Source organism: Rutidosis leptorrhynchoides, chromosome 6 (assembly GCF_046630445.1).
Source record: "Rutidosis leptorrhynchoides isolate AG116_Rl617_1_P2 chromosome 6, CSIRO_AGI_Rlap_v1, whole genome shotgun sequence".
Classification (NCBI taxonomy): domain Eukaryota; kingdom Viridiplantae; phylum Streptophyta; class Magnoliopsida; order Asterales; family Asteraceae; genus Rutidosis; species Rutidosis leptorrhynchoides.
Genome location: NC_092338.1, coordinates 265,147,409 through 265,164,208, shown reverse-complemented (window position 1 = coordinate 265,164,208; position 16,800 = coordinate 265,147,409).

The following is a 16,800-nucleotide window of genomic DNA, read 5'->3' as shown; positions in this document are numbered from 1 at the left end:
CTTAAAATATTTTTATATACTATATGTAATTTAGTTATTATTATAGTTAATAATATTTCATATAAAAATATAGTAGCTAATATACTTTTATATATAAATCTCTTTTGTTTGTAAAAATTAATAATTATAATACTGTTAAAGTAAAGATAATAATAAAAATGATAAAATGAAAGTTTTACTAATAATGACTCTTTTAATAATTATATAGTTGTAAAAATAATAGTTTTTAATAATAACAATACTAATAATGATAATATCAGTAGTTTTTAATATATTGAATAATTTAATAATAATGATGATAAAAATAATAATTTTGATATTAATACTTAATATATAATAATAATAATAATAATAATAATTATAGCAACCTTATTACGAATAGTAATCTTAATAATAATACTTTTGTTAATAATAATAATACGTCTAAAATGATACTAATACTAATATTAATGATAATATTAATGGTTATAATACTTATAATAATTATAATACTAGTAATAATTATAATACTAATAATTAGTAGTAATAACAATTAATAATAACAACAATAATAATAATAACAATAATAATAATAATAGTAATAATAATAATTTAAAAAGATGAAACTACCTTTAAAAGACATTTTAAAAAAAAAACTGCCCCAAGCCGGGCTCGAACCCGAGACCTCTCGCTAACCCGAACCAACACACAACCACTCGACCATTTCTATTTTTCAGATTTAAACTGTATCCTAATATACATAACCATTTATTTTTCTGGTTCCTTTTCATCATCTTCTTCATCACAGTTACGATCGACCAAAACCCAAATCATCATAATAGTAATATATACAGGTTTGACTAGTACATGGATTCAAAACAGAAACCATTCGTTTGTTGAGCTTGTGAATTAAAAAAAAATCGAATGGCAGCAGGTACTGGACTCGCAAAAAAAAAAATTGAACTCAAAGTTTGATTTTGAAATTGAGGCTGTTTGAGACAACGATCATAACATGAAAAAGGTCGAATTTATCTCCTACAAACTTTCTAAACAATCAATTGAACCTCAATCTTAACAGAAAACTCGAATTTAATAAAGAACAATTGTTTGACTTTTTACAAAATTAAGTTTGACCTCAAAATTAACAATCAATATGATAAATTGAAACTTGAAAATTTCCAGATAGTTTGAGTAATAGATTCCAAACATAACTGCATTTTTACATTTTGGAATTTGATTCGAAATCGAGTTTTTGGTAAAAAGATACAAGAACAGAGAGACCGAGCTGTTTTTTTGAAATTTTTATTTAATTTTACGAATTGCAGCAATGAATATTGGTAATTGATATTGAAGATAAATAATTGAATGATTGTGAGATTAATGAATGACACTCATTTGATTTATAGTCACTTGTGTCGACTGATTCATAGGAAGAAGTAAAATAAATAAAATAAATAAATAGAAAAAAAATTAAAAGTAAATTACCACTGCTAACAGATTTGTTGTATAATGGAATGAAAATCGAATGTCATCAGACAGAATCCAAAATCATGAGCAGGAGATGAAGAAAAACTTTAAAAACCGATTGTGATTGATAAGAGATTTGATATTTATTTAATTTATATATAAATATAATATTAATAGTTATTAAATTTAAATACATTAATAATAATACTGAATTATTATTAATATTAATAAAATAGTAATAATATTATTTATAATTATCATAATAATAATATTTAGAATAATGATACTAATAGTTATAATAATGTTTATATTATAAATGATAATATTAATAAATTGTATTATTTTTATAATAATGATAATCTATAATAATGATGATATATAATAATAATAATAATGATTATACTAATCCTATTAGTTATAATAATATTAATATTATTAATGATAATATTATTAAATTATATTACTTTTATAATAATAATAATAATATTGATAATCTATAATAATAATAACGATTCTAAATGTGACTATCTAATAATAATACTAATATTAATCATTATAATTTTCTACTAGTTATAATGATATTAACAATGGTAACAATAATATTATTAATAATAATAATATAACAAATCAGTTATATCAAATTTCATATATATATATTTTATTTTAGAAATAATAATATTAACATTACAAATATTAACACTAATTGAAAGTAATGATGATAATATTAATATAACAATTATATTCAAACTTGTAAGTAAATTTTACTATATTATAATTTATTAATTATATCCTATTTACCAATTATAATGTATTGAATCTTTAATATTTTATCATATAATATAAATATATTTAATATTACTTATGCATAGAATTCATTTATATATATATATATATATATATATATATATATATATATATATATATATATATATATTCATTTTAATAGTAATTTAATTATTATGTATATTATTTTACATTTTTAATTCCAATTGATTAAAGTGTATTTTATTAATTCAAATTATTATATAAACCCTTATATATATATATATATATATATATATATATATATATATATATATATATATATATATATATATATATATATATATATTCATATTTACATATTTATTTACACACAATCGTTCGTGAATCGTAAGGTTAAGTCTATAAATAATCAAACGTATGAACTCATTTTGATGTAACATGTTAAAGGAGTTTATCTGGTCAATAACCATTATTCCAAATCATTTACTCTACATGATTTCACTTTTACATTAAATATTCTGAAAGATAAATACTTAACTTATCAAGAGTCACGAGGAAAATATTGTAAAGTATGCTTCTAAAATAAACATAAATCTCCACTATCTTTTGTCTAGTTCTCGTTAATTGACACTTTTGTTCTTACATGTAAATCACTTTACCATTTTCCGAATATTGTTAAAAAGAAACGATTTCTCAAATCAACGTGGTCCTCACAACAGAGACTCGTAATCATATCACAATGTATCTGATAATTCAATCATTTGATATTATCTTTTAATTCCGTCAATAAATATATTGAAACAAATACGTTCATGTAAAGTATTATACATCTAATACTTTGTTAACATTTTCAATTAATATAACTATATTATATATACATATCTATATACACATAAATGTTCGTGAATCGTCGAGCGCAGTCACAGGGTAATTGATTACATAAATATAATTCCAAAACTTTTGAGACTCAATATTATAGACTTTGGTTATCGTGTCAGAAACATATAAAGATTAAGTTTAAATTTAGTCGGAAATTTCCGGGTCGTCACAGTACCTACCCGTTATAGAAATTTCGTCCCCGAAATTTGATCGAGGTCGTCATGGATAACAATAAGAATGTTTTCATGACGAATATGAGTTGATAACTAGAGTTTTATCATCATTGAGTAATATAGATAAAACCATTTGATTTTGTGAAGAGTACGAGTGAAGCTATCTCAAAACAGTGAAATGAGTAAATGCAGGTTCGTTTTTGATGGAATTCAACATGACAACGAGTTCATATGTTTATATAATCACAAAACCCATTTTATGAATATTAAGACAAGCGGAAGCATTATGTTATTTATAAACAAGTGTATATGTTAAACCATTTTAGATTGAACTCCATTAATAATTATCAAGCCTTGAATATATGCTTACATATAACAATAAAGGAAGTAAGATTCAATACCTCCTCAAGCTAGTTGAGGGTTGTTTGATACAAGAAGATGATGAACAAGTGTGTTAAAACCCCAAGCTTTTGATGCACCAACACCACCCTTGAACTTGGTTATGTTTTAGGCACTTAATCACCTTAAAACCAAGCTAGAAACCCACTTCCTTTGAACCCAAAATTCTGGACAGCAGCTTGTCAAAAGATGATGATGAATGGAGTCTCAAAACTATGAAACCTCAAGAGATAATACCCCAAACCTATCACCAACACCCTAGCCTTTAGTTAGGATTTTACTAGACACTTAATATGAGCTTGAAGAATAATATTTGGACTCCCTTTGAGTCCCAAAAATCACGGCCAACAGCTGCCAAAAAACTGGTTATGCAGTTTGTTTTTTCAAGCTAAAATGTAAAGATGCACTTGATAGAAGTGGTCAAGCCTTGGTTCAAGTAAATAGCATGCACCTATAAAGTTGTGTGTGGGTTGGAAGTCACAAAATGAGCATGGGATCTTTTCTTGAAGACAAAAATTCTGCATCCTCTTTATATTAAATAATAATGTTATATATATATACATAAACTTGATATATATATATATATATATATATATATATATATATATATATATATATATATATATATATATATATATATATATATATATATATATATATATATATATATATATATATATGTATGTATATATATATATATATAAACATGTATTTATCTTGTTACTTCCACATTTTATAAACATTTTTATAAAATATAACACAACATAATCATTTAAACCTATAAACAATTATATATAAATTATCCAAATAATTTATCTCAAGTGATTACATTTTAGAAAACCGATTTTCTAAAATTCAAGTGTCGCGTATTTATTTAACGATCCAATCGTTAAGATTAAATACATATAAGGTGTCGGTAAGTTTGTTATTGGGTATGACCCGACTTGGATCATAACATATTAGCCACATTAATTTAATATGTCTCTCGGGCATACGAAATACCATCAATCTCCCACTTGCACGAGAAACATAAGAAATTAATGCAAGTGACGGATACCACCTAACGACCGTCCATCACCCCCAATATGTTATGACTTTTGCCATTCAATATCATCATCCCTTTCGAGTTCACATCTCGAATATGAATAGGTAAATCTTTTCATTACATCCTTTCATCCTAGATGTCATGTTAATTCCAAGAGATACAGAGTGATCACTCTCTTTTAGATTTAACTTTATCAGGCCTTAGACATCTGACTCTCAACGAATAAGAGGGACAAATTCCATCTTGACTACACACGTCCTAAATATACACCTTGCATTATACCTGAGCTCTTCCTTATGAACTACCATATTTCAGACTAGCGAAGGAAAGAATCAAGGCACAATACTTGGTAAATATCCGAACCCAATATGTATCTCAGGTCAGAGGATACAATGATATTCGCCTTTAATCAAGACTACATGTGATCGACCACAAAGGCTCTATTTAGTAAGTCTTGAGAGCGGGTCTTCCAATATTTGTGTCCCACAAATATCTATGAACCTTGGTTGCAACCTTGCCCCACATTCATCCCGTGAATGTATACCAATCCAAGTTCATAATAGTCTAAACCTCACACTTGTTCCCACGAATGTGATCGACTACGGAATTTTAGAATAATTACTTATTCATGGATAAAATATGCAAAATAGGAACATAACTCAAGATAAATTAATGCCATAATTGTATAAATGAGTTTGAACTACTTCGTTCCGTTACAATACTTAAAACAGATCATGACCAATCACTAGAATATCGAAGCCCTAATGCACAAACATGTCCAGCATGTTTTGATCCATGTAAGAGCTTCGTGAGAGGATCCGCTATATTAAGATCTGTGTGAACTTTGCGAATACATATCTTTCCCTTTTCAACTTCATCCCTTATGTAGTTGAATCTCCGCTCAATGTGATGGGTCTTTTGATGAGCACGAGGTTCCTTGATTTGAGCAATCGCACCCTCGTTGTCACAAAAGATCTTAAGAGGGTCCTGAATGGAAGGGACTACTCCTAAGTCGTCGATGAATTTCTTCATCCATGCAGCTTACTGAGCTGCCAATGATGCGGCGATGTACTCCGACTCTGTAGTGGATAGAGCAACAACATCCTGTTTTGAACTCTTCCAAGAGACCGCACCTCCATTTAATGTGAAGACATAACCGGATTGTGATCGAGAATCATCACGATCAGTTTGGAAACTCGCGTCCACGTAACCTTTTACAGCGAGTTCCTCCTCACCAGACCCATATATCAGAAACATATCCTTAGTCCTCCTAAGGTATTTCAATATACTTTTAACAGCAATCCAATGACTGTTTCCTGGGTTATTCTGGTATCTACTTGTCAGGCTAAGAGCGCATGACACATCCGGTCTAGTGCATATCATTGCATACATGATTGACCCAATGGCAGAAGCATATGGGACTTTCTTCATTCTCTCCTGTTCATCTTTCGTGGTGGGGCACTGAGATGAACTGAGAAGTGTTCCCTTTTGAATAGGTACCAAACCTTTCTTAGAGTTCTCCATCTTGAACCTTTTCAAGATTTTTTCAATGTATGCACTTTGATTTAAACCTATCAGTTTCTTGGATCTATCCCTGTAGATCCCAATCCCCAAAACGTATTGTGCTTCTCCAAGATCCTTAATGGAGAAGCATTTGCTTAACCAAGTTTTAACACCTTGCATTGCCGGAATATCATTTCCAAATAACAATATATCATCCACATATAGTACAAGGAACATGATAGTGCTCCCACTAGCTTTCTTGTATACACAAGCTTCATCACCATTTTTAATGAAGCCAAATTTCTTGGCCTCCTCATTAAAACGATGATTCCACATTCTAGATGCTTGTTTCAATCCGTAGATTGACTTCTTTAACTTGCATACCTTTTTAGGATATTTCAGATCAACAAAACCCTTAGGCTGAACCATATAGACATCTTCCTCAAGATGTCCGTTTAGGAAAGCGGTCTTGACATCCATCTGCCATATTTCATAATCATAATGAGAAGCAATGGCAAGTAATATCCTAATAGACTTTAGCATCGCCACAGGCGAAAAAGTTTCATCATAGTCAACCCGTTGAGTTTGAGTGAAACCTTTTGCTACAAGTCTAGCTTTATATGTATCCAAGTTTCCATGTATGTCGGTTTTCATTTTGAACAGCCATTTACAATCAACTAGCCTAGAGCCAGGAGGTTGCGCAACAAGTTCCCAAACTTGGTTGTCATACATGGATTGCATCTCAGCGTTCATGGCTTCCTGCCATTTATCTTTATCAATCCTTGATAAAGCATCTTGGTAGTTTATTGGTTCATCCAAATCAACCACATAGCAACCATCCATGAGAAACCCATATCTCTCAGGAGGATTACTAATCCTACCAGATCTGCGAACGTCTTGTGTATTTTGATCATCCATCTGATCACTCTCAACATTTTCATGTTGAGTGCTAGTGTCAGCCAATTGTGTATCATCTACTTGATCTTGAACCTCTTCAAGATCTATCTTCCTTTCACTTTTGCCTTCCATTAGGAACTTAGTTTCAAGGAATTCAGCCTTCCGAGCAACAAATACATTCTGCTCGGAAGGATCATAGAAATAGTATCCCATATCATCCTTGGGATATCCTATGAAGATACACTTCGTGGATCGAGCATTCAACTTATTAGGGACGTAACGCTTAGGATAAGCTTCACATCCCCATACCTTTAAGTATGATAGAGATGGAGGTTTTCCAAACCACATCTCATGAGGAGTTCGTTCCACTTTCTTGGTTGGGGCCATATTTAAAATACGAGCCGCGGAGCATAGACAATAACCCCAAAATGATAGAGGTAACGAGCTTCTAGCCATCATAGATCGAACCATATCCATTAGGGTTCGGTTCCTCCTTTCGGACACACCATTAAGCTGTGGTGTCCCGGGTGGAGTAAGTTGCGAGATAATCCCACAACTTCTAAGATGATCTTGGAAGGCATCGCTTAGGTATTCACCTCCTCTATCGGTTCGAAGTACCTTAATTGTCTTATTGAGTTGATTTTGTACTTCGTTTTGATACTCTTTGAATGCTTCAAAAGTTTCGTCCTTATGTCTTAACAGGTAGACATATCCGAAACGACTGAAGTCATCAATGAAAGTAACGAAGTATCTTTCACCATTCCATGCTATGGGCTTAAAGGGTCCACATACATCCGAATGTATTAATCCCAATAAGTCCTTAGCCCTTTCGTAGGTCCCTTTGAAAGGTGCTTTAGTCATTTTGCCTTGTAAACAAGATTCACATACATCAAACGAGTCTAGTTCATTTGATTTCAAAAGGCCATTCTTTTGGAGTGTATGCATTCGATTCTTGTTTATGTGACCAAGGCGACAATGCCATAAGTAGGAATCACTCAAATCCCTTTTGAGTTTCTTGGTGCTAGTATGGTATATTGAGCTACTAGATGATGTGTCATCATGAACCAATTCATAAATTCCATTTGAAGGCGAAGCCTTAAAATAAAATACATTATCTAAATAAGCGTGGATATCATCATTAACAAAATTAAGATAAAAACCACATTGTTTTAAACGGGAAACTGAAATAATGTTTCGACATAAATCCGGTGCATACAAAACATTGTTCAAAATAAGTTCCAAACCACTTGGAAGTTTTAATATAAAGTCTCCTTGAGCCTTCACTTGCACTTTGGCTCCATTACCCATAAAGAGACTTGATGTTCCCGTTTGCTTGCTACTTCTTTTGAACCCCTGCAAAGAATTGCAAATGTGAGTTCCACATCCAGTGTCTAATACCCATGTATTAGAAGAAGTAATACTAAGCTCTATATATACCATATATATGTTACCTGAGGATTGCCCCGCATCCCTCTTTTCCTTCAACTCCTTAAGGTAGACCGGGCAATTGCGTTTCCAGTGACCCATTTCACCGCAACCGAAGCACGGGTCTTCCTTGGGGTTTGCTTGTCCGGCAACCTTTTGCTTCTTGTTCTTGTTTTTGGTTGGGGTAACCATCCTCCCCTTTCCCTTGCCTTGATGGGCGGGTCCTTTCCTCTTAGCCGCCTTTGGCTTAGAGGTGTTGTTACCTTTGGACCCACCATCATTGATCATTAGCACGGGTGAAGCCCTCTTACCCATGCTAGTTTCCGCCGTCCTTAACATGCCATGAAGTTCACCAATGGTCTTATCCATCCCATTCATATTGTAATTAATTACAAATTGGTCAAACCTCTTTGGCAGGGAGTTTAGGATAAGATCAGTGGCTAGCTCATTAGATATGTTGAGATTAAGACGGTTTGCGCGATCAATAAGGCTTTTCATTTTGAGGACATAAGAGGATACGGATTGGGTGTCATCCATACGACATGCATGTAACGCTCGAACCGTTTCGAAGCGCTCGACACGTGCTTGTTGAAGGAACATCTCTTTCAATTGCGTAATCATGTCATATGCACTATGATGTTCGAAATCCTTTTGGAGTTCGGGTATCATAGTCCCAAGCATTAGGCAAGCGACTTGCACCGAATCGGTGCAATACTTATCCCAATAAGCCATGCCTTCCGTATCATCCTCGTCGGGTTGATCGGGAATGGGGTCTTCTAACACATACGCCTTATCCTCAAGTTTGAGGACAATCCTAAGATTGCGGAACCAATCCATAAAGTTCGTATGGTTGAGTTTGTCTTTCTTGAGGAGAGACCTTAACGATAGGTTGTTCAAGTTAATAGGTGCGTTTTGCATGTTGTTGTTATTGGCGGCCATTTACAAAATTTAACAAAGTTCATTTAAGTATCGATTTTAATTTAACAATCAATACCCTTTAAATCCAATTGATATTTATTAAATTTTAGAATCCAACGGTAAACCAAATTTCGGTTAGGTGACCTTTATCCCGTCATTTGATTTAGCTAGGTAGTAATTGTATGACAATTGCAATCCTTTTGCAACTTCTAAGTTATGGGATCATGCAATCCTTTTGAATGGCATATTATCCCATCAACGCCTATTTGTTCATCATGCTTCGGTGACCTTAAGTTCATGATTTCCAAATCTAGTCGTCCTACTTGTATAGACATGTAAACTTAGCATACAAGTGGTTAGGTGACCTTTATCCCACAAGTGTACGAAATTTACCTTAATCATATTAGTTTACTCATAACGGTTAGGTGACCTTTATCCCATTATAAGTTCCCTAATATTTTTAAGTGTCATACAATAGGATGACGTTTAAACTTGTTGACCTAGTGTAAAGGGTTTTAAGTTTTCTTTAATTCTAGTTTGAGAAAACATTTATGCCATACACCAACATGCATTTAGTGTATGGTTTATTTGAAATCCATTTTCAAGTCTAGTAATTTTAACCAATTACTTGATATAAACCAATTTATATATATGATCCTTATCATGTTCTTAATAACCGTTTATTAATGTCCTTTTAGAGATTTCTAATTTAACCAATTAAATTGTCGTTTTGTTCATTGCATATAGTTAATAATTTAACCAATTAAATTGTAGTTTTGCTTGTTGTTAACTTGTGTGATAACTTGTTGTAGTAACATACACAATCCATAATCATACAAGAAATTAAAACTGTGACAACCCGGAAATTTCCAATCAAATTTAAACTTTATCTTTATATTATTCCGACACGATAAGCAAAGTTTGTTAAGTTAAATCTCAAGAATTTTAAATTGTGTTCATACATTCATTATAACCTCGACCAAATTCAGACGATTCACGAACCGTTATATATAAATAAATATGTATATATATGTATATATATATATATATATATTATAACTTGAGAATATTAATAAAGTATTAAACGTATAATACTTTACATGATCGTATTTGTTTCAATATGTTTATCGATGGAATTAGAAGATAATATCAAATTGTTGATTTATCAGATACATTATGATATGATTACGGGTCTATGTTATGAGGTCCACTGTGATTTAAGAAATCTATTCTTTTTGACAACATTCGGAAAATGGTAAAGTGATTTATAAGTAAGAACGTGAAGTGTAAATAACTTAGATGTTGGATATCGACAAGTTAAGTAACTCGACATTTTTCATTAAGATGATTTCATACGTTTATTTAACCTTTGAACTGTATCCCATGCTTCACCAACAAACTGTAATTTAAAAACTTGAAACCTATTATGAATATATATGATTCTACTTTTTTAAAACATTTTATGATATAACGATTTCCATTATTTTAACCTTTAAACAAAATGATTCTTAAAAATATATTTGGTTTTGGAAAACAAAATTATTATATTTATTTGATTTAGTTTCAAACGTACAAAAACGTTTTCAGTTTAAAAAAGAACTTTATTATTAAAACGTATATAACTTTTATAAATATCTAGAACAACTTTTGACAACTCATTACTTAACCAGTATGATAAAGATAACGATATTTATATTTTATTTTATTAAATATATATAACGATTTAAATTAATATTATATATATTTATACGCGTATTATACGTACATAGTTTTATACTTTTACTATACTTAAACTTTATCTTTACTTTATTTTTACTTTACTTTAACTTTAATAATTCACTTTAATAATTCATACTTTAATAATTTACTTTAATAATTCATACTTTAATAATTCAATTTAATAATTCATACTTTAATAATTCACTTTAATAATTCATACTTTAATAATTCACTTTAATAATTCATACTTTAATAATTCACTTTAATAATTCAAAAATCTATTATAAATAGAATTCAATAGGTTTCATTATTTCATAGAAACTTGAAAATATTTTTCTCTAAACTCTCTCGATCGATTTACATATATATATTTACTCCGTATTATTTCAAGATATTATTAGTATACATAAAATATTACGTCAGAGTGCTGTCAGAGTGATTTCGAAATTATTTTTCGAGTGGGATTGGATTAAGGAAATTATGGGTTATAGCTATGGAGGTGATTGGTATGGTTCATGGGTATGCTCGTGAGGTCAATATAGTGTTTATCATCTCCGTTGCGTCTACGTACCTTTCCTGCAATACTGAATCTCAATATTGATACGTGAGTACTCATAATTTAACTTTTACATACTAATAGTGTATCCCTGACTAGTGCTCGAGTATATAGGATTATGCATGTTTGTACTTTTGATATTGCCTTTAGTTAGGTTATGTTGAATCCTGAATTAGTTATATATGGGACTGATTTAATGTATAAGATATGCATGTCGTTGGAAAGCTAGCGAAAAATTAAGAACTTTTCATTTAGATATCAAATGATTTCGATGAACGGATTTGAAGTTATAGTCCATCGAATTTTTGTATTATTATTAAAAATGATTATTATTATCGTCGTTATTATCGTCGTTCTAGTTTTATCTTATTATTATTATTATTATCTTTATCAATAAAAGGATTTATCATTAAAAATTGTTATTTTTTTATTATTACTATCGTTATTATCGTTAAAGTTATAATTAGTATTATTATTATTATCCAATTATTATTATTATTATTACTATTATTATTATTATTATTATTATTATTATTATTATTATTATTATTATTGGTATTATTATTATTATTATCATTATTAATATATATATCATTATTTAAAAATGGTTATTGTTATTGTTATTATTATTATTACTATATTATCATTAAGATAATTATTAGTATTATCGTTAATAATGTTATAGTAACTATCATTATTAATATTAGTGTAATTAAAACAAATATTTGTAACACCTAATTATTTTGATTACTATTATTATCATTATTATGAACACGATATAAAAGACGATTAAAAGCTATTAAACGAAACGATTAGGAAATAATGGGTAAGAGTATCATGATGAAATTAAAATATTATAAGATATTGATTTAGATAAAATTATCGTTCTTACTATTTTTATCATTACTATTATTATTAAAATTATCGTTAGTATTAAAACTATCATTTTAACAAAAATTATCATTTTAATAGAAATGTCATTGTTACTATAAAATATCATTATTATTATTATTTTAAATAGAATTATTATTTTAAAGATAATATTAAAAATTATCGTAAATATTAAAGTTATCATAATTAGAATTATCGTTTTATCATAATGTCATCTTAGTAATTATAAATATTGATATTTTTATAATAATTATTATTATTACAAAATAATACAACTTTTACTTACTATCATTATAGATATTATTTTATCAAATAAATATTTGATACAAACATATTTTACTACGTGTAATAACTTACTTTAATAATACGTATCATATTATCTTTATAATATTAAATGAACCCTATAAATTTTATTACTTAATATATATAAAAGTATATTTTATTATATAAATATAATATAAAATTTTATTTATTAATAAATAAATTATATTATTTACTCTAATAAATCTTTTAAAAATATTTAAAAATATAAAACGACGATATTTAAACTATATATTAATCATGTATAAACTTTTGGAAATTATTTTGAGTCAAATTTACTTTTGTTGACTTTTGCATATTAGTCTCGAGCATTAGGATTGTGGTACACTATGACTTGACCTAATTTGTTAGACAAATATTGACCAACACATAAATATATATAATTAATTTAGGTTCGTGAATCCGAGGCCAACCTTGCACTTGTTCAATGACGTTATATGTATTTTTACTACGAAATACAGTATGGTGAGTTTCATTTTCCCTTTTTACTTATTACATTTTTGGGCTGAGAATACATGCAATGTTTTAATAACTGTTTTGCAATATTTATATGTGTGAGTTTCATTATTCCCTTTTTATATATATTTTTGGGACTGAGAATACATGCGCTGTTTTTATAACTGTTTTACGAAATAGACACAAGTAATTGAAACTACATTATATGGTTGAATGATCGAAATCGAATATGCCCCTTTTTATTAAGTCTGGTAATCTAAGAATTAGGGAACAGAGACCTTAATTGACGCGAACTCTAAAGATAGATCTATTGGGCCTAACAAACCCCATCCAAAGTACCGGATGCTTTAGTACTTCGAAATTATATCATGTTCGAAGGAGGATCCCGGAATGATAGGGGATATTCTTATATGTATCTAGTTAATGTCGGTTACCAGGTGTTCACCATATGAATGATTATTTTTTGTCTCTATGCATGGGACGTATATTTATGAGAACTGGAAATGAAATTCTTGTGGTCTATTAAAATGATGGAAATAAATGATTATGATAAACTAATGAACTTACCAACCTTTTGGTTGACACTTTAAAGCATGTTTATTCTCAGGTGTTAAAGAAATCTTCCGCTGTGCATTTGCTCATTTTAAAGATATTACTTGGAGTCTTTCATAGCATATTTCGAAGAACGTTGCATTCGAGTCATTGAGTTCATCAAAGATTATTATTAAATCAATTTATAGTTGGATAGTGGATATTATGAAATGGTATGCATGCCTGTAAATTTTTGATGTAAAGAAAGATTGTCTTTTAAAAACGAATGCAATGTTTGCAAAATGTATCATATAGAGGTCAAATACCTCGCAATGTAATCAACTATTGTGAATCGTTTATAATGTATATGAACGGGTCCTTTCAGTTGGTATCAGAGCGGTGGTCTTAGTGAACCAGGTCTGCATTAGTGTGTCTAACTGATAAGTCATTAGAATGCATTAGTGAGTCTGGACTTCGACCGTGTCTGCATGTCAAAAGTTTTGCTTATCATTTCTAGTCGGAAATCATCTGCTTATCATCCATAGGAAATTACCTGCTTATCATTATTAGTCTAGACACGTCTTGCTACATTAATTGCATGAGTAGTGTATAGACAAACTTTATATCTTAGCGTATCTGCTAAATCATATCTTATCGTATCTGTTACTTTAAACTTTACCTGACATACCCCGCAAATTCCTCCGTAATCTATGAGATCTTTTGATCTCTATATATAGATATCCTATGTAAATAGAATACCACCCGATAGCCGAAAATCATTTTTATATCGAAAATCCTTTATCCAATCGTACGAAATGGAATTTGTCATCAGTTCAAGTCACTCAGATTCCGAAATGGAATCTCACTCAAGCTCCGAAAGCAGTGTGACCGGAATGGATTAACCAATCAGTCATCACCTATTCTGGATGAATTGGGGATGGGTTCGTAGCCTCCTCAATCATTGGAAACAAGAAGAAGGCGATCCTTTCCATCCACCACATTGCCCTCTTGGCGAAGAACCTGAAGCACTTACCGGCGAACCTGTTCGAGACACCATTTTCTCTCTCATTTCTAGGGTATCTCGTCACGATTATATACTACATCAAATTCTAGATTTTATTTATCTGCTCGTTCCGACCGACAATCATCCTGGAATAATAGAAGAAGTCAACGAACTTCGCGCTCGGGTAGTGGCTTTGGAGAATATGGTGCAGAGATTACAAACACCAGCACCAGCACCAGCAGCATAACCAGTACCACCATCATCAATGCCAACAGTACCATTACCACCTCCAACCACAACCGCGTTGTAAACCTCAACTTCACAATCTGCCCCACGAGCATCAACGTCATACGCACCATAGATACCAAGGAGTACCAACAACAATAACTGACGAAGTATTAATTCATAACTTCATTGGAGAAACATTCCGCGGCGATTATATAATCTCTAAAGTCTTAGAGATTATCTAATCTAGCCCTAACCATAAATCAGTTAAGCGAACCAAAATGATAGAAGGAAGAGTAGAAACCCTGAAAAAAATGGTGTGTGATTAACAAGTTAAACTTGTTTTACCAACAGCATCAACAGTACCGTCAACGTCACCAGCATCGTCAGTACAGTCAACATCAGAATCAACAACACCTATAACATCACAAACTCTGTCAGTTCAAGAATCACTGTGGACATCATTACGAATCAATAACGTGTATATTGTATCAACAAGTTATGAATAATTAACTCATTCCCTCTGAAGAAATTATATATATATTATATATATATATATATATATTTTTTGAAATAAAAAAATAAATATTTCCGTGCTAAGCTATTGTGTGTGAATCTTAACTACTCAGTTAATTCATATTACAAATATGCAATAATGTACGTCCCTCACCCGCGACTTAACCATCGTTAACTACAATCTCTGTCTCAATTCAACAAATTCCAATTCCTAATAAATCAAGTATATATTTGATTTTACACTTCATCATTGATGTAACCGAAACTTTTCAGATAACATCATTCGTACTTTGCGAAGTTCACAAGAATTTAACGAAAACCAACATCACGTCTCAACAAATAACGAAGTATTGATTCATAATTTCAATATTATTGAAGAAATACTTATGTAACCTCTAAACCTTCAAAGAATTATTCAATTCTAGTTCCAACCGTAAATCGAATGAGTTTAATTTAGTATTAACTCATTAAAATCTATGTTACATCTGAGGAGAATATATACATATATATTTTCATAAAGACTGTAATAAAATTCTTATGTACAAAATATTAATCGTGAAAATTTTTTTAACGGGTAGGTAATACCCGAGAGATATATATAAATTCACAATTAATATGTTACATTCTTCGAATCAGATTAAGCAAATTATCAATTATACTTCCTACTTTCACAATAATATACATTCTTTCATAGAAATCAAAACAACTATACTCATTCAAACCCAATTACGTATTCTGATTTTAAAATCTCAGAATTCAATTCGAGATATAACCGGTACCATTACTTTTAGATTCCTACATCTTTCAAAGCTATACTTTGACTTCAAAAGTGTGTTAGAAGATCAAATGTATACAAACGATTACAATCTATGTTCAAACCCTTCGAAAATCTCTGAAGACACTTCAAATAATGAGCAATCGAGATGATGATCCAACCACATATTACCCACAGTTATGTACTTAAAAAGCTCTCGAAACCAAAGTCATAATTCAACACATATCTGTGTCAGATCTTTTGGCATTTATTAGCAAAAAAAAAAAAAAAAAAACCTTGCAATTCCTTTGCAAAGTAGCAAATTATATCACAGCTCCAGCAAGACAACTTCGATTTTTTCATTCGGAGTAGCCTTAT